We start from the raw sequence: 26,238 nt of genomic DNA on the forward strand, positions 1-26,238 counted from the left end.
AAGTAGCAGAAAACAAAATTAATATTCAGAAACCGGTGGCATTTTATACACCAATAATCAACTATCAGAAAGAGAAATTAAGAAAAATGTCATTAACTATTGCACCAAAAAATAATGTACCTAAAAACAAATTTAACCAAGGAGATAAAAGACTTATACTCGGAAAATTATAGAATACTGAAGGAAAAAACTGAGTATGATACAAAGAAGTGGAAGCATATAATGTGTTCATGGATAGAAAGAATTAACAAGCAATCTATAGATTCAGTACAATTCCTATTACAATATTATACTTCACAGATCTAGAACAAATATCCCCAAAATTTATATGGAACCAAAAAAGGCCCTGAGAAGCCTTAGCAATCCTGAGAAAGAAAAATAAAATTGGAGGTATCACACTACCTGATATCAAACTATACCACTAGGCCACTGTAATCAAAACACCATGGTACTAGCATAAGAACACACATATAGATCAATGGAACAAAAGCCCAGAAATAAACCCACACCTTATTAGTTCATTAACATCAGAGACAGGAAACAAGAGCATACCATGGAGTAAACACAGTCTCTTCAATAAATGATGATGGGAAAACTGAACAGGTACATGTAAAAAAAAAAATGAAACTAGACAACCAACTTAAACCATACAAAAGAATAATCTCAAAATGGACAAAGGACTTAAACATAAGTCATGAAACCATAAAAATCCTAGAGGAAACCATAGGCAGTAAAATCTCAGATATCTCTCGTAGTAATATCTTTACTGATACATCTCGTAGGGCAGGGGTGGGCAACCTTTTTGTGAGTGCATGCCAAAACCAGCAAAATCTCTGACTCAAAATTCTTCTGCGTGCCAACCCTAATTTTTTGAGAACATGTTACGCCTACTTGATATCTCTTAAGGTGTACATATGTGAAGAACCTTGAAGAAATAATAAAATTCATTCGAGCAACAAAAACACAGTATATGATGATGAAAAATACATTTATTGTTTAATGTATACATGTACACTGATAGTCCAACAAAAAACTTTATGACTCTGTTTGATATTATCAGTGGGACTTTTGCTGCTGCATCACTGATGACAGAGATTTTACAGCAGGTTTATATTTCATGACCTTCAGAGATATGCACGAGCTACTACTTTCATCCGTCAGGTTACTCCTATTACGAGACTTAACAAAATTCATCACTGAGAACAAAGATTCACAACGTATGTGGATGAAACCAAAACACTGGTCTGATCTAGGAAGGCAGGGAGAGTTAAGGCAGAGACATAGAAATTGCTCTTTCCCTCTCTCGTCAATCCATGTCTATGGTCTTTAAGATAACTTGTTATGTAAAATTATTTATTAATCTAAGATGCACCTACACTGAATTTATCTGAAAAATAAAAAAGTCGATATTAAGAAAAAAATTGTAAATGGAAGATTATAAGAGAGGGTTTCACGTGCCAGCAAAAGTTGCCCACCCATGTTCTAGGTCAATGGAAATTAAAGAGAAAATAAACAAATGGGACTACATCAAAATAAAAAGTTTCTGCACAGCAAAAGAAACCATCAACAACAAAAAAACAAGAAAGCCCACTGCATAGGACAACATATTTGCCAATGTTATATACGATAAGGGCCTAATCTCAAAAATTTATAGTGAACTCATACATCTTAACAAAAGGAAGATAAACAACCCAACCAAAAAAATGGGCAAAGGACTTAACTAGACACTTTTCAAAAGAGGGCATACAGAAGGCCAAGCCAAGAGATATGAAAACATGCTCAAAGTCACTAATCATCAGAGAGATGCAAATCAAAATGACAATGAGATACCATCTTATATCTGTCAGAATCTGGAGAAAAAGGAACCCTCTTGCACTGCTGGTGGGAATGCAGACTGGTGCAGTCACTGTGGAGTTTCCTCAAAAAATTAAAAATGGAACTCCCATTTGACCCAATAATCCCACTTCTCGGAATATATCCCAAGAAATCAGAAACACCAATCAGAAAGGATATATGCAACCCTATGTTCATAGCAGCACAATCTACAATAGCTAAGATTTGGTAACAGCCTAAGTGCCCATCAACAGATGAGTGGATTAAAAAACTATGGTACATCTACACAATGGAATATTACGCTGCTGTAAAAAACAAAGAACTCTTACCATTCGCAACAGCATGGTTGGACATGGAGAGCATTATACTAAGCGAAATAAGGCAGTTGGACAAAGATAAATATCACATGATCTCACTCATCTGTGGAACATAATGAACAACATAAACTGATGAACAAAAACAGATCCAGAGACAGAGAAGTATCGAACAGACTGTCAAACTTCAGAGAGAAGACAGTGGAAGGGAGGGGAGTGGGGTAAGAGGTCAACCAAAGGACTTGTATGCATGCACATGGGCATAATCAATGGACACAGACACTAGGGGAGTGAGGGCATGTGCTTGGGGGTGAGGGTGACCGGGGAGAGCTCAATGGGGGAAACAGGAGACATATGTAATACTATATGTTATACTTTAAACAAGAAAGAATTTAAAATTTGAACAAAAACAAAACTGTAGTACATTTATATAATGGAATACTACTTGGCTAGAAAAAAGAAGGAAATCTTACCTTTTGCAACAGCATGGATGGATCTGGAGATTATGATGCTATGTGAAATAAGTCAGTCAGAGAAAGACAAATACCATATGATTTCACTCATATGTGGAATCAATAAACAAAATAACTTAACAAAATAGAAACAGAAATATAGATACATAGAACAAACTGACAGAGGTCAGAGGGGAGGGGCATTGGGCATCTAGGTAAAAAATGGTGAAGGGATTAAGCAAAAAATATCTATGTATGACATACACACAGACAACATGGTGACAGCTTGAGGGAAAGGGGTTGGGGGAGGTGGAAATGGATAAAGGGGATATAAGTAGGGACAGAAAGAGACTTTATTTTGGGTGGTGAGTTCACAATACAGTATGCAGATGTTTTACTGAGCTGTCCACTTAAAATCTGTATGGTTTTATCAACTGTTACCCCAATAAATTCATTGAAAAAAATACAAGGTATGAATTTTGGGAAGGATAGTTGGTCTTTTCAGTTGGAAGGCCAAGATATATTTATATTCAAGTATTAAAAGTATTTTTAAAATGATACTAAATGATCACTTCATGTCTGGGTGACAGAATTCAGAAAATTATTATAATGCTTTATTCAAGCAAAATGTCATGCCCTTATCCAAAGGAGTGGAAAAATTTAGACTCTTGAGCCTCTGAAATAGGCTGCTTCCAGGCAGCACAGAGGTGCCTTCCCACAGCCAAACATATGCTCTGCACAGCCCACCTGCTCTCACCAGTGGACTCATGTACCTAGAATTCATGACTTTTTAAGGGAAACAAATAATTACCTGAAATTAGGATGCCTGCTTAAGTTGACAGCCTCGAAAGAACTTAAAACATTCATGGACAAAAAAGCTACTAAGCAAATACCATAACTGCTAAAGGAAGATGAAGAGTCAAGCATCAAGTCCACTTATAAACTCAGAGGGTCTCTAGCCACATCCCAAAACTATGCCAACTGCTCAAGTACTCAGATTTTAAAAAGCAAGAAAGCACTGTTCTGAATAAAAGAGTGCAATGAACTCAAAAAAGGGGTCTGAAAGTCTTTCCTGGATGGCTTCCTGAGAAAACTCAAGTTTTCCATGACTGAAGGTAACACTTCTTACAATGCAGAAAGCAGTAAAGTAAAATGCTTCCTACTCAGTATACCAATAGCGTAAGGTAGCCTGCATGGAATGTACCAATAGCATAAGGTGGCCTGCATGGAATGGCCTAAAGCAGTGGTTCTCAACCTTCTAGCCCTTTAAATACAGTTCCTCATGTTGTGACCCAACCATAAAATTATTTTCGTTGCTACTTCATAACTGTAATGTTGCTACTGTTATGAATCGTAATGTAAATATCTGATATGCAGGATGGTCTTAGGCGACTCCTGTGAAAGGGTCGTTCGACCGCCAAAGGGGTCGCGACCCACAGGTTGAGAACCGCTGGCCTAAAGCTTCATAAACTTAAGGATGAAAACAAAAGGAAACACCATCTTCAGACAACAGTGCAATAGCAATTCGCTGCGATAGTGAAAAAAAGATGTTTTAGTATGTAGATGACCTGCAGCTGTAGCAATTCTGCATCAATGGTTGAGTGATCTGGGACAAGTTACTTGCTGTAAGGGGCTGTGATGAGCCTGTCTCCCAGTCTGTGAGCACTAAGATGTGGCAACACATGGCCCGGTGTCTAGCACAGTGCCTGACATAAAGTGAGCACTCAGTACAATCCTTCCCCTTTATTTTCCCAAGTATTCCTTCCAAAAACAATGTTTCGCCCATGGCCAACTGTAAAACTTCCCGATTCCTTTCACAATGATCTCAGCAAACTGGCTCTCATCATTTAAAACTGCAGTCTCTTCATGTCCTGGTACATTACTGTACATGAGTTATACTTTACAACAGCATGTCCCCAAACTTAAAATGTTAAAGACTTACCCATGTATCATAGGTATTCAGAATCATGTTACTACTAGTGCCCTGATGCACAGATTTGTGCACATTGAAAGGAAATTAATTAGAAGGTGATGGGCGGGGCAGGGCAGGACTGGGCAAGAAGGGCCAGACACGCCCTGGAGGCAACCTCCCGCAGTCCCTTGGCTGTCACTGCGGCTGGAAGGGTGTCTGTGGAGTGAGCAGGGTCCCTCTGGCAGGTGGGGTCCCTCGGCCTGGCCTACGGGGATCGGGCCGAAACTGGCTCTCCAACATCCCCCGAGGGGTCCCAGATTGCAAGAGGGCAGTTCTCAGGTGATGCATCCCCGGAATCAGGCTCCCAACTCTCTGGTTCCAGGGTGCCTCATCTGCTGCTGCCAAGTCACCACAGCTAGGCAGCTCCTGTGTTGAGAGTCTTCCCCCTGGTGGTCAGTGCGTGTCATAGCTACCGGTTGGAGCATCTGCCTCCTGGGGGTCATTGAGCATCATAGCTACTGGTCAGACGGTTGCTTAGCCTTTTATATATGTAGACTAGAGGCCAAGTGCACGGATTTGTGCACCAGTGGGGTCCCTCGGCCTGGCCTGCAAGGACTGGGCCGAAACCGGCTCTCCAACATCCCCCGAGGGGTCCCAGATTGTGAGAGGGCACTTCTCGGGTGACGCACCCCGGAATTGGGCTCCCTCCTTTCTGGTTCCAGGTGTGTCACCCAAGAAGAGCAACTGCCAAGTCACCTCAGCTCAGCAGCTCCTGCGTTGAGCGTCTGCCCCCTGATGGACAATGCGCATCATAGCTATCGGTAGAACGGTCGGCCAGTCACTTAGGCTTTTATATATATATAGATTATGTCATTTATAAATTACTGTGAAAAGTATTTGAGGAGTATTTCATGAACTTAAAAGTGTGGCAATTGTAAGGTTGGGTAAGACACCAGAATTCCATGTCCAGCCTCTGCTCTGATGTTCAATTCCAGTGGTCCTTCCTCACATATAACTCAGTTTTCCTCTTTGTGAACAACACAAGTAAGAGATTTAGGATTTTTTTTTTTGAGGGTTAAATGTGGTAATGAGATTAGGACAGGTCCAAATATCTTATATATAAAGCGGTAATATGCAAATTAGGCCAGGATGCTGTAACAGTCACGATCAGGTCAGGAGGAGGCTGCATCACAATGGCTCAGGAGGAGCTGTGCACGCAGATGGGCAGGAAGGGACTGTGTGCTGCCCCCAGCCCCAGTGGAAACATACCAGGGGTGGGGGCGAGCTCTGAACGGCTGCGGCGCGGCTCGGGGCACACCCCCACTCCAGCAGACAGACACCAGGGGTGGGGGCGTGCTTCGAGCAGCCATGGTGCGGCTAGGAGCACACCCCTGGTGGGTGGCAGTGGTGGCCGGAGCAAAGCAGCCTGGGTCCCGGGTGCCAGAGGAAAGCCGATGCCGGCAGCCAGGGGAAGGGAGGCCTATTCTTGCATGAATCTTCGTGCACCGGGTCTCTGGTCCTATATAATAAAGGGTAATATGCAAATTGACCGTCATGCCCTTGCACAAGATGGTCGCCCCCATGTGGTCAAAGATGGCAACCACAAGATGGCCAGCAGGGGCGGGCAGTAGGGGGGAACCAGTCCTGCAGGGGAGGGCAGTTGGGGGCGACCAGGCTGGCAGGGGAGGGCAGTTGGGGGCGACCAGGCCTGCAGGGGAGGGCAGTTGGGGGCGACCGGGCAAGCAGGAGAGCAGTTAGGCGTCGATCAGGCTGGCAGGGAAGGGAGTGGTTAGGGGCAATCAGGCAGGCAGGCAGGCAGGCGAGCTGTTGGGAGCCAGCAGTCCCGGATTGTGAGAAGGATGTCCGACTGCCGGTTTAGGCCCAGCAGTTGGACATCCCCTGAGGGGTCCCAGATTGGAGAGGGTGCAGGCTGGGCTGAGGGACATCGCCCCCCTCCCCCAGTGCACGAATTTTGTGTACCGGGCCTCTAGTATATAATAAAAACTTAATAAATGTTGGTCATTATCATGTACAAAATATCATTACCATATCGTTAATTTTGAAACTACAACTCAAGTTTAGAATATCAAAGTGTTTGCAAATATAGAAAAAAAATTTTGAACACAATCTAAAAGTCCTTAAAATCTACAAAGGTAGTCCAGATATTCAGGACAAACAAGGTAAAATTTTCCAGTTTCTCTATGACTTAAATCATTAAAAATTCTCCTGGTGAAGTCTGGGTCATTTAAATTACATGTATTTTGTCTCTTTGGTCAATGTTTCACAAAAGATACTTAACATTCTTTTGAAAATCACATTCATTTATAAAAAAAAAAAAAACTTCAAGTACTAAAAATAAAAATTAACTGCTGGGTTTCAAATTAGATTTTAAAATAACTATTGTAAACCATGGCTTTCTAATCTTTGTATATGCTATAATCAAGTTTTTATTAGGCATGTTTGCACCACTACAGATATTACAGAAAGCATTTAGCAGGTATGCACTGTTAAAAGTATAATGCATTTTTAATTGTTAATAAATGAGGGTTGAGATCTGTTATAAAAAGGTGTTTATATGCTATAAATACCACGGCTAACACAGGCTCCAAGGCTAGGTAGGCCAATTACCACTGACACCAGTCTCTTCACATAGAGGGGTATGCTTCATTAGCAAGCATTAACTTATCATGAGTTTCCTGATAAAAATAACAGCTAGATCAAGGTTATACCCACTGCACAATCCCAAGGGATCCATTCACACACTTTTTGCAGTTGGCAGCACAGGGGCCCTGGGCCACCTTGCCACTGTGTGACAGCAACCTTGAAAAATGTGCCTGACTCATGAAATGTTAAAGGAAGTGTACAAATCAAATAAATCTCCCTTAGCATGCCCCACCTTCCTTTCAGGTTAATCTGACATGTCAGGAGCCAATTCTAATGTGGAACAAAGCTTTTCTGCTCCTCTAACTACCAAGCAATTATTGGGACCCTCCAAGGACCAGGGGCTGAGCTGCTTGGCTGAGGTGGATGATGGATTTATTTGCATCCACATATATGTCCAATCTGACTTTTGGACAATGGTATGTATAAAAAAGCCCAGTAGACAACCAGGGTTAGAAACAGAGATAAATGTACTAAAAGAAAGCCAAGATTCGCACAATGTTTCATCACCCTGGTGATCTCATTAGCCTAGTGTTCACAACAACTCAGCTAAATAGCCACAGAAGCTTTAATAAGCTGGAAAATAAACATAAACTCTCACAAAGCAAATTCAACTTATCTGCACAGATTACAGGTAAGCATCACAGTGGAGGCTCCAGAATGATTGTATAGGAAGGATGAAGGGCCAGTTGATTTGAGACACGTTAACTACAAACTATACTTGCATGGCAAGCACAGGGCTGTAGTCAGAGACGTGTAGTCAGAGACATGTGGTTAGGGGGAGTCAATGTGGTGATGAGACAGGACAGGGGTGGGGTGAGGAAGGGTGGGGTGAGGTAGGGAGGGGTGGGCCCTAAAGCTTCCAGAGGTATATTTTGGTTCCTGCCCTTAGTCCCCAATTAAAAAGCTGCAGTTTTAAAGTTGAACTGAAAATTTTTTGGTTTAGAAATGAGAATATATTTCCCATTAGAAAAAATACATACATGTTGGTGGTGTGTTGACTAGCTCATTTTAAAAGTCCATAAATTTGCCCTCCAAAGTGATAAAACATTAATACAGATCCCAATTATTTATTGTAACAATATTTTGGGGGGAAGGAAAATTCATTTAGAATTTAGAATTCAGGAAGCCAGAAACCCATTTTCTGGGGCTACCATTCAGGGTGCTAAAATAGTTGTCTCAATAGGGGCAGGCCCACTCCAACGGATGCTTAATTTACATATATGGGGCATTACACACACACACACAAACACACACACAATCACAAATATATATAATTGTATAACCACTTATCTTCATTTTCACACATCTTCAGCAGTTATCCATACTCCACCACCCCTGAGATCCACCCCTTGGACTACTTTAAAGCACAACTCTATGGGAAATTTTGTTTGTCATATTGAAGTGCCATGGCATTTAAAGAATACACATCAGACTTGTTAGAAATCCCACAAAGCCTAGAACAGTCTAACTAAAAATTCTAGAAATACAAGTAATAATAAAGCAAGAAAATACTGGTGAGTGTCTAATTCAAAAGGAATCTCTTCTGCACTTGATGCTGAAGCAACCACCACCTCCCAAGGTACAACCAAATCCAGTAAAATGGGAAATGCTGTCTGTCAAATGACACTCACAGGCATGCACACATCACAGGAAATGCCTAGCTAATTAAACATTTTTTAAGGAAAGAGAATAGCTAAAAACGGACTTTGCAATCAAAATTTAGGATATTTAAAGCAAACATTAAGAAATGTGATTTTTTGAAAGGATAGTGAACCTTAATTTACCCTTTTAGAATTTAAAACTCACTAAAAAGCTAATGTCAAAAAACAGTATGGTATTAGCATAGAAAAAAATAAGTTAGTAGACCAGGCCAGGAGTCCAAGTATATATGACAATTCTGTGAGAAAAGGATTCATTTAATAAACAATCCTGGCAAATTGACTTTATTTCTAGAAAAAAAAAATAGATTTTCTACCTCACAATATATACAAGTAAATTAAAGATTTAAATACAAGAAATATCACATTATACTGAAATTCAAGGCATCAATCATAATGTAAACCATTATTTTACATGCCACTGAAAGAAAAATACACTACCAGTTAAAAGAAGACCAATCTAAGAGAAAGTGAGTTAATATGAAGAGGTAATAGAGGATGAAAGAGAAATAACAAATAAATATATTAACAAGTCACCATTTTTCACCCTTACAGTTAGCTATAGGTGAAATCCAGTGACAACGAAGATAATGAGGAAAAGGAAGAAGAGGTGCTGCTACAAATTCTTCATCCAGAAATCTAGCCATTTCTATTAAAACTAGAGGCCCAGTGCACAAATTCATGCATGGGTAGGGTCCCCAGGGGGGTGCGGGAAGGGGAGCCGGGACACAATCAGCCCTCCAGGTGAGCGGTGAGACGCCCTTGCCCGGGATCCGTCCCACTGACGTTTGCGCCAGTTATCGGGAGCCACCTGGCAGTCGCTTTTATATCCTTTCTTCCTTATGGAGCGTCTTGGGAGGGAAAGTGGCCACGGTGCACGAGGCCGACTTCCAAGAGGCGAGCGGTGCTCCATCAGAGTCTGACCCATTCTCCAGAGTTTAGACATGTAGGACTACTGAGGGAGTGGCTGCCACCAGGCCAGTGGGCCACCTGGACAGGTCTGTCAGCTGAGCTGCACTCCCACTGTGGGAGTGCAATGACCACCAGGGGGCAGCTCCTGCATTGAGCATCTGCCCCCTGGTGGTCATTGCATGTCATAGCGACTGGTCATTCCGGTCATTCGGTCGCTTAGGCTTTTATATATAGACTAGAGGCCCGGTGCACAAAAATTTGTGCACTCGGGGGGGGGGGGGTCCCTCAGCGCGACCTGTGCCCTCTCGCAGTCTGGGCCCCTCGGGAGATAACGACCTGCTGGCTTAGGCCTGCTCCCGGGTGGCAGAGGGCAGGCCCAATCCCTAGGTGCAGCCCCTGGTCGGGCTCAGAGCAGGGCCGATTGGGGAGTTGGGGCGCCACCCCTTATCATGCACAGAGCAGGGCAGATCGGGAGGTTGCGATGCCACCCTCAGTCACGCTCAGGGTAGGGCCGATTAGGAGGTTGGGGCACTGCCCCGTCACACTCAAGGCAGGGTCGATAGGGAGGTTGCGGCGCCACGCCATCACGCACAGAGCAGGACCGATCAGGGGGTTGTGGCCCCGCCCCCTGTCACACACAGAGCCGCAGGGCGATCAGGGGGTTTGGTCGCTGCCCCGTCACACTGATCCCAGTGCCGGGAGGCCTCGCTGCTCCGCTGATCCCGGTGCTGGGAGGCCTCGCGGCTCCACTGATCCTGGTGCTGGGAGGCATATTACCCTTTTACTATATAGGATAGAGGCCTGGTGCACGGGTGGGGGCCGGCTGGTTTGCCCTGAAGGGTGTCCTGGATCAGGGTGGGGGTCCCCACTGGGGTGCCTGGCCAGCCTGGATGAGGGGATGATGGCTGTTTGCAGCTGGTCACACCCCCTTCAGGGTGGGGGTCCCCACTGGGGTGCCTGGCCAGTCTGGGTGAGGGGCTGAGGGCCGTTTTCAGGCTGGCGGGTAACTGAAGCTCCCAACCTGGCCTTTTTTTCTTTTTTTTTTATTCTGGGGCAGCTTTAGCTCTGAGGCTTGGCTCCTCCAGCTCTGAGGCCTCGGCTGCTGAAAGCAGGTATCTGGTTTGTTTGGGTTCTATAATTGTAACACTGTTTCGGTCCTGCTCACTCCAGCTCTGAGATCCCGGCTGGCTGAAAGCAGGGATCTGTGTTTGTTCTATAATTGAAACAATGTTGCGGTCCTGCTGGCTGAAAGCAGGTTTCTGGGGTTTTGTTTAGCTTCTATATTTGTAACAATGTTTCCTAAACTGCAAGCTCAGAGGCCGGCAGCAGCAGGCGGGGAACCTTGGCTTCCTCCATCTCTGGAGCAAGCAAGCCTCCTGCTCGCTTCAGCTGCGTGACTGCCAGCCGCCATCTTTGTTGGTAGTTAATTTGCATATCGCCCTGATTAGCCAATGGGAAGCGTAGCGGAGGTATGGTTAATTACCCTTCTTGCCTTTTATTAGATAGGAAGGCTTTTATATATAGTTATAAAACTGGATGTGCTCTGACTCAGTAATTATAATTTGGGAATCTATCCTATAGAAATAAAAGCAGTAAAAATCAGTAAATAAAACGTTTGTAATTGGCAAAAACAAAATCAACTTATCCTATATCATAAAAACCTAATATGGTAAGTGTCTGGCCATTCCACTGTTTGACCAGAGCACAGACACTCCAACCAGTAGGTTAGCTAGCTGCTAAGATCCGGCGGATCAGGACTGGGTGAGACGGGCCAGACACACCCTGGAGCCCGCCCATGTTCTCTCCCCGGCCCCGATCGATTGTGCACCAGTGGGGTCCCTCAACCTGCTCTGCACTCTCTCGTAATCCAGGACCCCTCAGGGGATGTCAGAGAGCTGGTTTCGGCCCGATCCCCACAGGCCAGGCTGAGGGATCCCACCAGTACACAAATCCGTGCACTGGGCCTATAGTGTGTTCAATAAAAAATAATGGAATAAATTAGGTAAATTCGTATTTTAGATTATATAACTAATTCAACTATGAATTATGATCTATATGTGATGAGCTGAAGTATGTCCACATCAAACTATTGAGTAGAAAAGAGCAAACTAGAATGTAATGTACATACTATCCCATAATTTTGTTCAAAAAAATGAGCAAACCTCTCTGAGTATTTACTTCTAAAGACAGAAAGATGTAGGAGATACAGCAAGCTGATAACAGCTCAAAGGAAAAACAGACCCAACTGATCTATGGGTCCATGCCCAATCAATTAGATCTTTTACCTGAATGAATAAAATTAGAATTCCCTTTCTGCCTTGAAAGAAGGATTTCCTACTCTGCTACCCTTTCCAGGTCAGAATATCTATATCTGAGATACTACTCCACTTCTATCTAGCCACTGTATGTTTTCTAAGTCTTTAGCTAGAGCTGTGTTTCTTATGTACAAACTAAGAAAACTGAACTACATAATCCATTTTCAATATTCTACTCTTTTTTTCTAAACTGACAGAAAAGTATTATAGTCTTTCAATTGTTTACATGATTTATTTTTCAGTAAAACACAAACTTTATCATAAAACAGACAAAAACACAATTCTGCTTTCTTTCTCCTTCTAAACACAAGTTCAAAGAAGATACAATGGAAATGTATGAAAATAAAAGAATTCATTTCTGTCTAACCTGAGAAAAATGTCTCCAAAAATTAAATTGTTTACGGGCAGCACAAGTTGTGAGGCAAAGAATCTAGCATCCTCAATCTCACTCTCTGGGTTCAAGGTCAGTCAGTAAGGTGCAATTTAAAAGCATATTTAAGTTCCAGTCTTTAAAACAAATATGCGTACAGGCAAGTCACTTGCAATGCCTCTGGAAGCAAAGTATATACACTGACCCTAATTATGGATAAGCCACAAATAAACTTTTAAAAATTCAATTCACACAAGTTTTCTGCATCGAGCAAAACATTATAAAAATTGAATGTTTCTTGCTTCATTCATAAAGAACATGAAACAATCAGTATGTTAAACATACTACTTTTCCCCAGTTGTAATAGTTTGTTTCTAGAAAGAACAAAACAAAATACTGTGGTAGAGTCTCAAAATCTATGGGTAATTTAGATCAACAGTCAACATTTAAGAAGCTATATAAATCCACACATTTCTTTATAAAAGACGAGAATCAGATCAATGATCCTTTGCTTTGTGATAGAACTAATTTCTTAAAAGAAAAAAAATTATTTAATTATTTTTTTTATCTTCTAAGAGAATTATCTTCTGTGAACATCATAAAGGATTTGCACCACCTGGTGGAAAAGCAAAGATTCAAACACAGTTAAATCTCTTTATTACAGAGCATTTCTTAGGTCTTCTTGGATCAAAAACCCTCTTAGGACGCTGATGAAAGCCCTGGGTCTCCTCCTATCCAAAAGCAGGCCACTGCATTCATACTCACAGCAGGTGCACATTCAAACAAACAAATAATAAGTACTTTCAACAACTCCTGCATCTAGCAATAGAAAACATTCATCTCTCTTTTGGTTTATATTTCCTCTTAGCTGCCCAGAATCTGAATCCTTACCCCACAGTTGGAAAATCCACTACTGGGGTGTCCTGGTGGGCAGCCAGACCCTCCTTCCTCTCCCCAGGGCCATAAAGCCAGATGCTCTCCCTCCCTGAAGTCTGGCCAGAGGGTGTGTTCAGGCAACCACTGGGTGTTTCTGCACACTGTACCCACAGCAGATCACTCAGAGGGTTGGTGTTCCCCACCACAGGCTGCCCAAGATCCAGGAGTGCTCCTTGCCATGACCCTGCATGTTTTGGCAGCACAAACAGCTTCCTGTCTGTCTTTTAAAATAAATGACCACCTGTGTTGGCCATTATGTGAGCTATCCACTATACTTCTGATGAATTCTTTCTCTGAGCCAGAGTCTATTTTCTACTCTTTTGCAATCACAAATTTCCACTTTATTATAAGCCTCCCATCTCCAATCAACCAATCTTATGGCCCTCTTACCAACTTGGAGTCAAAGGATGAAATGAGATTTAAAGGGCTATTGGAAATGAAGGTAAGGGAGATAGGATGACCACACAAATGCAGAATATTGTTATCAGAATTTAAACAGGATTCCTATAAGCCAACCCAAAGAGGCTTGTTTACCAGGGTAGCTTCCATATGGCTCTAGCTCAGCAGTGGGCAAACTACGGCCCGCGGGCCGAATCCGGCCCGTTTTAAATGAATAAAACTAAAAAAAAAAAAAGACCGTACCCTTTTATGTAATGATGTTTACTTTGAATTTATATTAGTTCACACAAACACTCCATCCATGCTTTTGTTCCGGCCCTCAGGTCCAGTTTAAGAACCCATTGTGGCCCTCGAGTCAAAAAGTTTGCCCACCCCTGCAGCTGGTATCTGACACAACAGGCATGGTTTTAACCAAAGGTGATTGGCAAACATTTAATGAATGAAAACTGGTAAAGAAAAGCTAAGTGTCATAGAAACAAAGCACAATGCCTGTTGATAGGATAGATGCATTTCTTTAATCACCAGAGCAGAGTTCTGTGTCTTCTTCCTTTTAAGGGTGCTACATGAGCACAAGTATATCAATACCCACTATGACCAAGCATTCCAATTTGAAAAAGGCAACCCTAATTTTCAAAATTATCTCAGAATTCCTTTAACCGAAATAAAAATAAGTCTAAATCCTTTTAGTTCAGATAAATACATGACAAAGAGCAAGAAATGATAAACAATTTGCCCAAAGACACACAGCTAGTTTCTGGTGAGAGTTAGGACCCAGAGCTAACAACATTTATTCTATATGCCAGTTATCCTGCTAAGTATATTAACTATAGCATCTGTTTTACCAGTAATCCTCATCACAAACCAGTGATGGATCTATCTTAGTCATTTTATAACAGACAATGAGGGTCAGAAGTTAAATGCCTCATCCACAGAGCTCTTAAGAAGCAGAGTAGAGATTTAAAACTCCATTTGTTCATTTCTAAAGTTCATGCTAGTCTGTTCCTTTCCCAAGCTTTGTGGTTTGGGGGATGGGGTGAGGAGGGGGGAATGTATGGGGAATGCTCCTAACTTTCTGTGTATGCTATATTTGTCTCTGCAGTCTAGTAAAATCTATGGTCCTCTTAAAGAGTGCTTTTAAATGCCTAAAACACGTACAATAAAAAAAAAAAGAAAACCAATTACACCAAAATACAGTTCTCAAACATTAAAAAATACATTTGAGAAATTGTGATATCTCTGCTTCTTTATGAAGGCATCTAGTGACTACTATTATTTGCCTTCAATAGAAAGGACATTGATAGATCAAAACATTAAAACATAGTACATGGTATAATGTCCTAAGAGATATACCATGCTTAATTGTTCCTATATAGCATGCTTTAAAAACGAACACACAATAAATGGTAGGACTTATCACTTAGATTTTATAATGTTGGAGAATTTAAAGAAAATAATACTCACTACTACAATATATTACCATATTTTCCCATGTATAAGATGTCCCCCCCACCCCCGACTTTTCCAACCCAAAATTAAGAAATCAATATTTTAAACATTTTGCTGGTTTTCCTCATTAGGCCTTCTTCTTTTTTTGGCATCTTAAGGAGTTGTTCTTCCTGTTTTCTCCACTGTCTGATCATACACTCAGTGGGAGGAGATCCAAATTGGCTCTCTGCAGCTCTATCTCCATGCTCTTTTGCATAGCTGATTACATTCAGTTTGAATTTTGCAGAGTAAGACAATCGCTGACCGGTATTTTTTCTGTTTATTTTTTGATATCTTTATGGGCTCAGAACACTCAGATCCCTGTTGCATCTACGCACTCTCCACCTCCATCTCTAATTACGGCATCAGCTGGTGTCAGTAACAATAAGGCTCGTGATTGGAGGAAGCCTGTTTGACAAGGTATAGGCAGCTACACATCCCAGTGGCTCTCTCCTCGGCTGACTTCCGTGTATAAGACGCCCTTCGATTTTCAGTCTAATGATTTTAGAAAAAATAGTGTCTTATACATGGAAAAATATGCTATATACACAGAATACTTTCCATCCAATAAAACTTGTTTCCAACCACATAAAACTGTATTATCCACAAATACAAGGTGGGGCAAAAGTAGGTTTATAGTTGTTCATATGGAAAATAATAACATTAATAAATAACAAATACAATAATAAAATCTGTGTTTTGCATACTCACAACTGTAAACCTACTTTTGCCCCACCCTGTGTGTTCATATTCAGCCATAACCTACAGCTCAGCAATAAAATGCAGAAAGGACTATAGTTTCATAGATCAGGAGTCAAGAACATTTAATTTTTGCCACTGATTCATGTACAGTCTCAAGACGATCATCACTAGTCAATATATGAATGACCACTATAGCAAATACACAAATGTAAACAGACAAGTGTGTTTTGATTCTGTGCACTTCATTTGTGTTTGCTGAATAGCCAGACAACCATAACTGTTCAACAATTATAAGAATGGAGCACAACTAACAAGACTAATAATGTGTACTGTACTCTGAAAGAAGAAGGAAAGCTGCATGAGGTGAAAATAAGGCAGTTCTTTTCCATCCTTCAAATTGCATACACACCCTCTATGACCTGGTCTTCACCACCCTATCTGTGCCTCCTCTCCAACTCCTCACTGTTAAATTCACCCTGAGAATAAGATGATCCTGTAACTACACACATCCCCCGACTCACACACCACGCCTTTATCTCTACTCAGACGATCCTCCCAGATGATCTGGCCAACTTCTAATCTTCTCTAAGACCCCACTCACATATCCTCTTCTCTGGAAAGCCACTCTTCTAAAATGTTGTTAGCTCTTTAAGTATCTATCTATCTGACCATATAAAATCACCTAAGAAGCTTAGCATCCCTGGGCTAGAGAGCAGTGCCCAGAACACAGGGTGATGAATTAGACTGAAGAGTCACTTAGCAAATGCTCAATGTCTAAAATAATTTAAAATTCTCATACTGCTGCCACCCAACAAAAGCATTTCCACAAAAACCATATAATTATACATTCTATACTACACAATTTTAAATATAGCAATCATTTTTCATATTTCCACAGGAGCTCCAAAACTATCATTTTAAAAGTCTGTTGGTACAGAGGATCAATTTACTATTCTAATTTAAAGGGCATTTCCACTATTTTGCTACTAAGATAACACTAAAGTGAATATGTCTGGGCAAATATCATTTTGTCTCTAATTATTTCTTTGGGATACATTTCAAGAAATAAAACATCTGCATAAAGAGCTTCACCATGTCACCAACAACAAATGACTACATTGTTCCACACAACCTCAGGAGAAATGATGTAAAAATAAGTGTCAAATGCATTGGTGAATAAAAATTATTATCTCCACACTGTTCCCATTCTCATATTTTATTACTGAGAGTAATTTTTCCACATATTAGTTCACCATTTATAATTTCTTTCGTCTATTTACCTATTATATCTTCTCATATATTAGAATAAGCTGTATTTTTAATATTAATTTCATCTATCCAGTGTGAGATATATTTTTATTTCTGCATTCTAACTCTCTACATCTAAGAGAGGAAGCTCTCCAGTGGTCTGAATGTTCTTTTACATTTTCTACTTTTTTTCTATATTTTGATTATATATGTATATGTGTGTATATATATATGTATATGTATACTCTTTAAAATTTATTTTAACTTATGGGTTGAAGTTTCAGTACTTTACCCCCTAAACCACCTACTCAGTTAATCCCAACATTGTTTTTAAATGATCCTTCCCTACTTATGTGTGTATGTTAATGTATGTATAAGAACAATTCCAAAATTGTAAATATTAAAAAATAAGATTCCCATTAGAAATAGATTTTTGGAAACAACCAATTTTATTGATATATACATACGAGACCACAGAACAAGGGATACATGAAAAGTAAAATAAACTATATGCAATTTTTTCATTATAATTAGATTTATTTCGATATACCTATCAATGGATTCTTACACTCCATCTCTCTGAACTATTCTCATTATATCATTAAAAAATAAAAGAGCCCGACTGGCGTGGCTCAGTGGCTGAGCATCGACCTATGAACTAGGAGGTCATGGTTCGATTTGCAGTCAGGGCACATTTCTGGGTTGCGGCTCGATCCCCAGTGGGGGTTGTGCAGGAAGCAGTCCATGAATGATTCTCTCTCATCACTGATGTTTCTATATCTCTCTCCCTCTCCCTTCCTCTCTGAAATCAATAAAAATATATATTAAAAAAGAAAAGCATGATCATAATTCTTTCCTAAAACAATAATGTATAAAATTTGAAAAGAATAATGAATTATTTAAATGCTACCTTGTTTTCACTTCACTAAGTCCTATTAGCAGAATTCTATAGAATAGATATGAATACATTTGGAAAAATTTAGCTGTTCAACTGGACATATTCCAACTTTATTTTTCAAATATCTTGAACACATGATGAACAGCTTTCACTTTCTCAGATGAAACTCACGGATCAACCTGAGCCAAGACCATATAGTAGTATATGTAATCATTCATAGACAGACTCTGCTATATGTGCTTACATACTTTATATCACTAAAAATAATAATATCCACATCCATGAGGTGTCAGTAGTTCTTCATACATTTGGTAGCAAGGTCTTGATTCACACAAATGGTAATTTTTCCAAATCTAATGTGTCCAACCCCTGAGCTTACTAGTGTTTTTTTCCAGGATATTTTTGTCGAGATCCTGTACTTACAGGGCTTTTCCAGTGACATGTTAGGTCAGATGCCACATGGAGCCTGGCCCAACCCTCAAATGGAGAAACCACACCAATTGTCCAAGCTACTCTTAGCCAAGTCTCTCACCACTGAATTCCTTTCTTCTCCTCCAGGCTCCCAAAACGCAGGGATATTAAAAAAATAAATAAATAAAAAAGTGTGTGCGTGTGTGTGTGTGTGTGTAGGTTTTACACACTAAAATGGGGACTTGGAGAATTAGTTCAGTACGACAAAGAAAGTAAAGAGAATTCTTGGGGTTTGGGGGTAGCTTTCACATTGAATCAGAAAGCACTATTTCCCTTCCCAGTCTCTCCTGGCAGCTCTAGTTGCCCCATGAGACTTACCACTTTGTATGTGTAATGGTCAGGAGCTTGTCTCACCACTCCTATTGAACGGCATGCCTTGAGGCTGGCATTTCTGCCACAGTCACTTTGGCATCCTCCACAGCACTCAAAGGGCATGAAGTCTTGCACAGTTTTCCTGAGTGCGCAAGGAAAAATATCCAATCTACACAGAAAAGTCTAAATCCTTACTTCATTTAATAAAACTCTTCTAAAAAATTTATCATAGGTACTGCCAAAAATATCATTGCCAAAAATATGGTTTTTAAAGCCTAAGGGAGGAAAAGTAATCATTTTATAAACCTGCAATAGACCTGTCTCAAGAGACAGACTTGTATCAGTATTTCATAGAAATGACATGCATATTATAACTCCACACTTCATTCTTGCAACAAATGCAGGTGCTAAAAGGCCATTTACAAAGTCTATTACTGCACTATAGAACTGTGGCTGTATCATGTTTGTTAGGGGCATTTATGAGTTGTTAAAACAGACCTCATTCCAGACAGCACAAGGCTGTAATTCCAAGTGCAATTACAGGTGACTGCCTGTAAAACATCTACATAATCCCATCCACCATGTAACCAGCAACTTCCTGAGTTCACTTCATCATAAAGAAGTTCTGAATCTCTATTTTCTGTATGTCTAGATTCTGCAATGTCAATATTGTGACATTTATAGCTATTCAAGTACTTTATTTTCAAGAATTACTTTTGATAAGCACATTATTCACAACAAACACATTCTTTAGAAGAAATTAAAGGCTTCCAAAAAAGAAAAGGCAGTGTCTAAAAATTTGATTTTAAAAATGTAATAAAAAGCATATAAAATATTCTGGCATAAGGCACTTGCTAAAGTGAAGTAAAATGTTAAGAGGAATTGTTAACTTCTCAGTTCTAAGAATCATATGAAAAAGTATGATAATTATTAAGAGGATCTGAATGTGCCATAGCCCAATCATATCCTCTCTAAAACCAAAAATGACATTAGAACCTGAAGTAACCCCATACCAGTTCCTCCACATTAACTTAAATATCATGGGACAGAGCCTCAGAGGTTGACCAGAGTGAGCTCTGGTCCTGCAAGACCCAAGAAACTTTCTGTATCTCTACTGTAAGCCACACTCTGTGGCAGATGATCCAAACTGTCTAACACAAACTGAACTTGCTATAGCAACAAAGTCTAGCCTATTGTGATATGCTCTCCTCTTTGAGACAAGCCATTATATAGACTTAATGTTTAAAAAAAAAAAGTATTTATCTCTACCAGATACCTTGTTTTGACCCTTCCAATCATGTCCTGAATTGTCTAGATAATGAACTACTACTGTTCTTTCATTTTATAGACCTTCCCATAAGACAATCTTATACACAGTAAATCACTTAACATTATCAATAGGTTCTGAGACTTTCAGCAAAGGATGGTAACAAAACCAATGTTACTATAGGCTAATTGATATAAACAAGAGTTAAGTTCTTACAGCATCTCATCAACATTGTAACCAAACTTTATTCAGGGTCCCGATGTATATATGAGCTCAATCACCATAAAGTGGCCATAAAAAGTTTCATTGTCACTTATAAGCACATAAAATTTAGATTTTAGAAAGGAAATAACTATAAAATATTGGGAACACTGGGATATCTGGAAAGAGCATTGAACCAAAATGTACTCTGAGGAAAATACAGTGTATGTTTCACTTACTATACAAAGTACCAACATTATTCTATAAAAAGAAAAAAAACTTAAAAGCAAAGCTAGATAAAGCAAGAAGTAGATAATCTGATAAAGAAAAAGTTACCACAACTATATTCCCAGCCACAACATGTTGGGTGGCTAGACTACCACTTACTAAATACCTACTATATACCAGGTATTCTATGTTCTATGTATTCTTTACAATAAATCCAGGTAGATATTCTTATTCACAATTTAAGGTGAGGAAGCATAGACTCAGAGGGATCAAATAACCTGCAAATGACAGATCTAGTTAGTCACAGAATCAAAATTCAATCCCAATTCCACAACTCCAAAATCCTCACTTGCCCGTTTTCCCCATTAAATCACACTCTCAACAACAGAAGGTTGGGTACAAAAGTTATCAGTATAAGTATTATGAATTGAAAATATCGATAATGGCTGCAACAATATTCTGAAAGCACAATCATCTTACTTTTTATCTTTTAAAAAGTAACTAACTAGATTTTGGGTCAAATTGATGGGTCCCTATGAGCAGTCCTCAGTAAGAAGCTTGTCCAAATACACTGTGCAGTTTGATGTTCTCAGGGCCTGTCCAGGATGGTACCTGCCACCAAAGGATGCTCAGAATACCTTCTGAGAAAATGTAGCAATGGCAAAATGAGGATGTTGACAAATCTCCTCCCTAAAACAGAACTTAGGATGCTAGACAAAACTCAAAATTAGGACCAATTTAGCAGTGTGAAAATCAACCCAAGACATACACAAATCATGAGCTGTGCTTCTCCATGAACTTCAGGTAAGATCAGCACAAAACAAGCCTATGGCACTACTGCATGAGGCTGCTTCCATCCCCTTGCTGCCAGTTCCATCAAGTGCAATAGTTCAACTGAAAGGGCTGAGCTGAGAACACTGCCAGGCCAGGCTCACTAGAAATGGAGCACTGTCCCTTAAAGTGGCAATCCCAGCAACAGGAAAACACAAAGGCTAGATAGAGGTTCTGCTAGCCTGACACGGAAGGTTTGTTAAAAGCAAGCAAGAGACCAGGAGACTAGCTATATTTCAACAGGGAGTCTGGGAGGTGAGACAACCATAGTGCCCTTGATAAACTCTCTACAGATATCCCAGGTTGACCAGAATTCTGCACATTCATCACATACACCAAAGTGGGCTCATACCACCTACATCCCTTGCTGACAGAGATCACTTCTACACACACAAAGATGATGCCAGGGGGTCCAGCTGAAAGTAAAAGACACAGCAGACATGAAAGTGCCTGAAATATGAATGTGCTCCCCAGATCCACACACAGATCCATTAGCAGAGTGAAAGCTTCACTGACTTGACGTCAACCTCTGACCAATCTTTAGCTGAACACAAAACTATTCTTCCTCAGCAGTGAACCCTAAGAAGCGGGGCTTAAAAGCAATAAGAAAACAAATAAAAAACAAACTTGAATAGAGACATCAGCAGCCACACAATATGGGAGAGACAGCCTTCACAGATTTATTCCAGACCACTCATTAAAAAGCAACAACAAACAAAACAAAAATAACAACCCAGGAACAACAAAAATCAGAATCCAAAATTTCTAAATTCCATTATCTGAAATCTAAAATATCAACAGAAAACTTGGAGACTTGGAGAGAAACAATAAAGTGTCACCCATACTCAGAAAAAAAGCAGTCAATCAAATCTGTCTCAAATGTCTCCAAATGTTAGATTTAATAGGGTAAATTCAAGTAACTAAAGGAAACCATGTTTAAAGAATTAAAATAAAGCCCTAGCCGGTTTGGCTCAGTGGATAGAGCATCGGCCTGTGGACTGAAGCGTCCTGGGTTCGATTCTAGTCAAGGGCACATGCCCAGGTTGCAGGCTCAATCCCCAGAAGGAGGTGTGCAGGAGACAGCCGATCAATGATTCTCTCTCATCATTGATGTTTCTATCTCTCTCTCCCTCTCCCTTTCTCTCTGAAATCAATAAAAATATATTTTTAAAAGAATTAAAATAAAGTATGACAATGATAACTCAACAAATAAGGAATATTGATAAAGAGATATAGATTATTAAAAAAAGAAAACAAAATGGAAATTCTGGAGTTAAAAAGCACAATAAATGAAATGAAAAAATTTACTAGACAGGTTCAACAGCAAATCTGAGGTAGCCAAGAAAAAATCAGTACAGCTGATGATAGCTCAATGGAGTTTAAGCAATCCAAGGAACAGAGAGAAAAAAAGATCAAAGAAAAATTAACAGAGCCTCAGAAAGCTATGAAACAACATCAAGCTTACCAACATATTTGCAATGGACAAGAGAAAGAAGTGCCAAAAATATTTCAAATATAATGGCCTAAAACTTCCCAAATTTGATAAAAAGCAAAATAACTATTCTTTATTATCCAAAAAGTTTAAAAAAAAAAAACTAAAAATGGGTTAATACAAAGAGATCCACACCTAAATACATAGTATTCAAACTGCTCAATGACAAAGAGGAAAACTTGAAAGTAACAAACAACAAAATTCATCATACACAGAGAAGAACACTGTAAACAGCTGGCTTCTCCTCATAAACGATGAAGGCCAGAAGCAGTGGAATGTCCACAGTGCAGAAAGGATGTGGGAGGGGGATTATCAGCCAGGAATTCGATAACCAGAAACTACTCTTCAAAACTGAAAGAGGAAAAAAAGACATTCCATTAATTTTTTTAAAAGAGAATCTGTTGCTAGAAAATGTGCCTTACCAGAAATGCTACACAAAGTCCTTCATGAGACACATGGATGATTAACTTGAATCCACAAGAAGAAAATAAGTACCACAAATGGTAAATATTAGTTAGATATAAGACTCTATTAAGCCCTGGCTGGTGTTGCTCAGTAGTTACAGTGTCGGCCCGCACATTGAAGAGTCTTGGGTTTGATTCCGGTCAAGGGCATGTACCTGAGTTGTGGGTTGGCTTCCTGACCTTGGTCGGGGCACATGCAGGAGGCAACCAGTCTCACATCGATGTTTCTCTCTCTCTCTCTCTCTCTCTCTCTCTCTCTCTCTCTCTCTCTCTCCCTCCCTCCCTCCCTCCCTCCCTCCCTCCCTCCCTCCTTCCCTCCCTTTCCTCCCTTCCACACTCTATGAAAAGCAATGAAAAAAATATCCTCAGGTGGGGGTTAACAACAACAAAAAGAAGACTCTTAATATTTTTCTCATTTCTTCTCTTAAACTCTTTAGAAAACATAAGATTGCATAATTTAACATTGTGTATAGCTAGGTTTAAAACATACAAGGATCAAACATATATGACAATGAATTGCATAAAGGAAGGGGAAAGAAAAAGAGAGAAACTGCCCTAGCCAATCTGGCTCAGTGGATAGAGCGTCAGCCTGTGGACTGAAGGGTTCCAGGTTCAATTCCGGTCAAGGGCACATACCCAGGTTGCAGCTCAATCCCCAGTAAGGGGCGTGCAGGAAGCGGCCAATCAATGACTCTCATCATTGATGTTTCTATCTCTCTTTCCCTATCCCTTCCTCTCTGAAATCAATAAAAATATCTTGAAAAAGAAAAAGAAAAAGAGACAAACTGGAACAAAGTTTGTATATTTTACCAGAGTTCTGCTAGTATTATTCAGCTAGTAGACAATAATAAACTAAGGTACATATTACACTTTGTAGAACAATCACTAAGAAAATTACTCAAAAGTATAGTAAAAACAATAAAAGCAACACAGAAATCAAAACTGTACAATAAAAAAATGAACACGAAAGAAGTGACATATAGATGAACAAAAGTATAAGGCAAATAAAAAAGAAATAGTAGAGAATATATTATGAATTTGACCCCAAAGACAAGGAAAGTAAAGGCAAAAATAAATGAATGGGACTATATTAAACTCAAAAGCTTCTTCACAGCAAAAACAAACGACAGCAAAAAGGCAACAACCAAATGGGAGAAGATATTTGCAAATGACAGCTCTAACAAAGGCTTAATTTCTAAAGAACTCATACAACTCAACACCAAACAAACAATCTAATTAAAAATGGGCAGAGGAACTGAACAGAAACTTCTCCCACGAGGTCATACAAATGGCCAACAGATTTATGAAAAGATGTTCAACTTCACTAGCTATAAGGGAAATGCAAATCAAAACTATAATGAGACACTATCTCACACCTGTTAGAATGGCTATTATCAACAAGACAAGTATTAACAAGTACTGGAGAGGTTGTGAAGAAAGGGTGGGTGGGAATGTAAACTGGTACAGCCATTATGGAAAACAGTATGGAGGTTGCTCAAAAAATTAAGAATAGAGTTACCATATGAACCAGCAGTCCCCCCAAAAAATCAAAAAAATGTATTCATAATGATATATGTACACCCCTATGTTCACTACAGCATTATTCAAGGTGGCCAAGACATGGAGACAACTGAAGTGTCCTTCGATAGATAATTTGGATAAAGATGTATGTAGTACATACATACTATGGAATGCTATTCAGCCATAATAAGAAAGGATGAAATACTGCCATTTGGGACAACATGGGTGGGCCTTGAGAATATTATACTAAGCAAAGTAAGTCAGTCAGAAAAAACTAAGAAGCATATCATTTCATTCATATGTGGAATATAAAACTGAAACTCAAGAAACAGATAACAGTACAGTAGTTACCAGAGGAAAGGGGGTAGTGAGAAGTAAAGGGTAAAGGGGGCCAAAGATATGGTGACGAAAGATTAATTTGACTTTGGGTAATGGACACACAATGCAATAAACATATCACTTGAAACCTGAATGATCTTATTAACCAATGTTACCCTAATAAATTTAATTTTTAAAAAATTAAAATATAAAATAAAAAGTAAAAGAAAGTAACAAAATGGCAGACACAAATCCAACAACAATAATTACATTAGTGTGAAAGGAATAAACACCTCACTGAAAGGACAAATTGTCAGACTGGATAAAAGACCTATTCCAACAGCATGCTGTGCATAGGAGGCAAACCATAGCTTCAAAGTAAAAGGGTAGGGAAAGATATGCCATGCAAACAGCAACCCTAAGAGAGCTAGAATCTCATAATTATATTAGGTAAAACAGATGTAAACCAATTTGACCTAAGTGACATTTATAGAATATCCCAGCTAACTGCAGCCTTGGACATGATTGTTTACATTATTCATAATAGCCCAAACCCAAAACCATTCAGATGTTTAATAAAGAATTATTAAAAAAAAGAAAAGAATGACAGTAATGGATTATAATTCATTAAAAAAATCTATCTAGCCAAAACCGGTTTGGCTCAGTGGATGGAGCATCGGCCTGCGGACTGAGGGGTCCCGGGTTCGATTCCGGTCAAGGGCATGTGCCTGGGTTGCGGGCACATCCCCAGTCGGGGATGTGCAGGAGGCAGCTGATCGATGTTTCTCTCTCATCGATGTTTCTGGCTCTCTGTCTCTCTCCCTTCCTCTCTGTGAGGGATCAATACAATATATTTAAAAAAAAATCTATCTATAATGATAAAAGCCTAATATGCAAATCGACCAAATGACTGAACAGCAGCACGACCGTCCAGATGACCTTCCGGATGACCACGCTATGGCGCGCACTGGCGCCAGGTCAGCCAAGACGGGTGCGATACGATTGGCCAGGGGGGCCCTGCCATCGCCCCATGAT

The 26,238-nt window shown here is 39.9% G+C and overlaps 1 protein-coding gene and 1 non-coding gene across 4 annotated transcripts in view; one reads left to right on the forward strand and one right to left on the reverse strand.

Annotated features, from left to right (window-relative positions):
- The window catches only part of HIVEP1 (human immunodeficiency virus type I enhancer binding protein 1), a 171,317-nt gene that overhangs the window by 123,390 nt on the left and 21,689 nt on the right, over positions 1–26,238 (reverse strand). The gene's annotated exons all lie outside the window — the stretch shown is intronic.
- Positions 20,000–20,125, forward strand: LOC111826874. Its single transcript, XR_002830311.1, has one exon. It is a non-coding gene; the product is annotated as a small nucleolar RNA SNORA28 (small nucleolar RNA).

Source organism: Myotis lucifugus, unplaced genomic scaffold, assembly GCF_000147115.1.
Source record: "Myotis lucifugus unplaced genomic scaffold, Myoluc2.0 scaffold_107, whole genome shotgun sequence".
NCBI lineage: Eukaryota > Metazoa > Chordata > Mammalia > Chiroptera > Vespertilionidae > Myotis > Myotis lucifugus.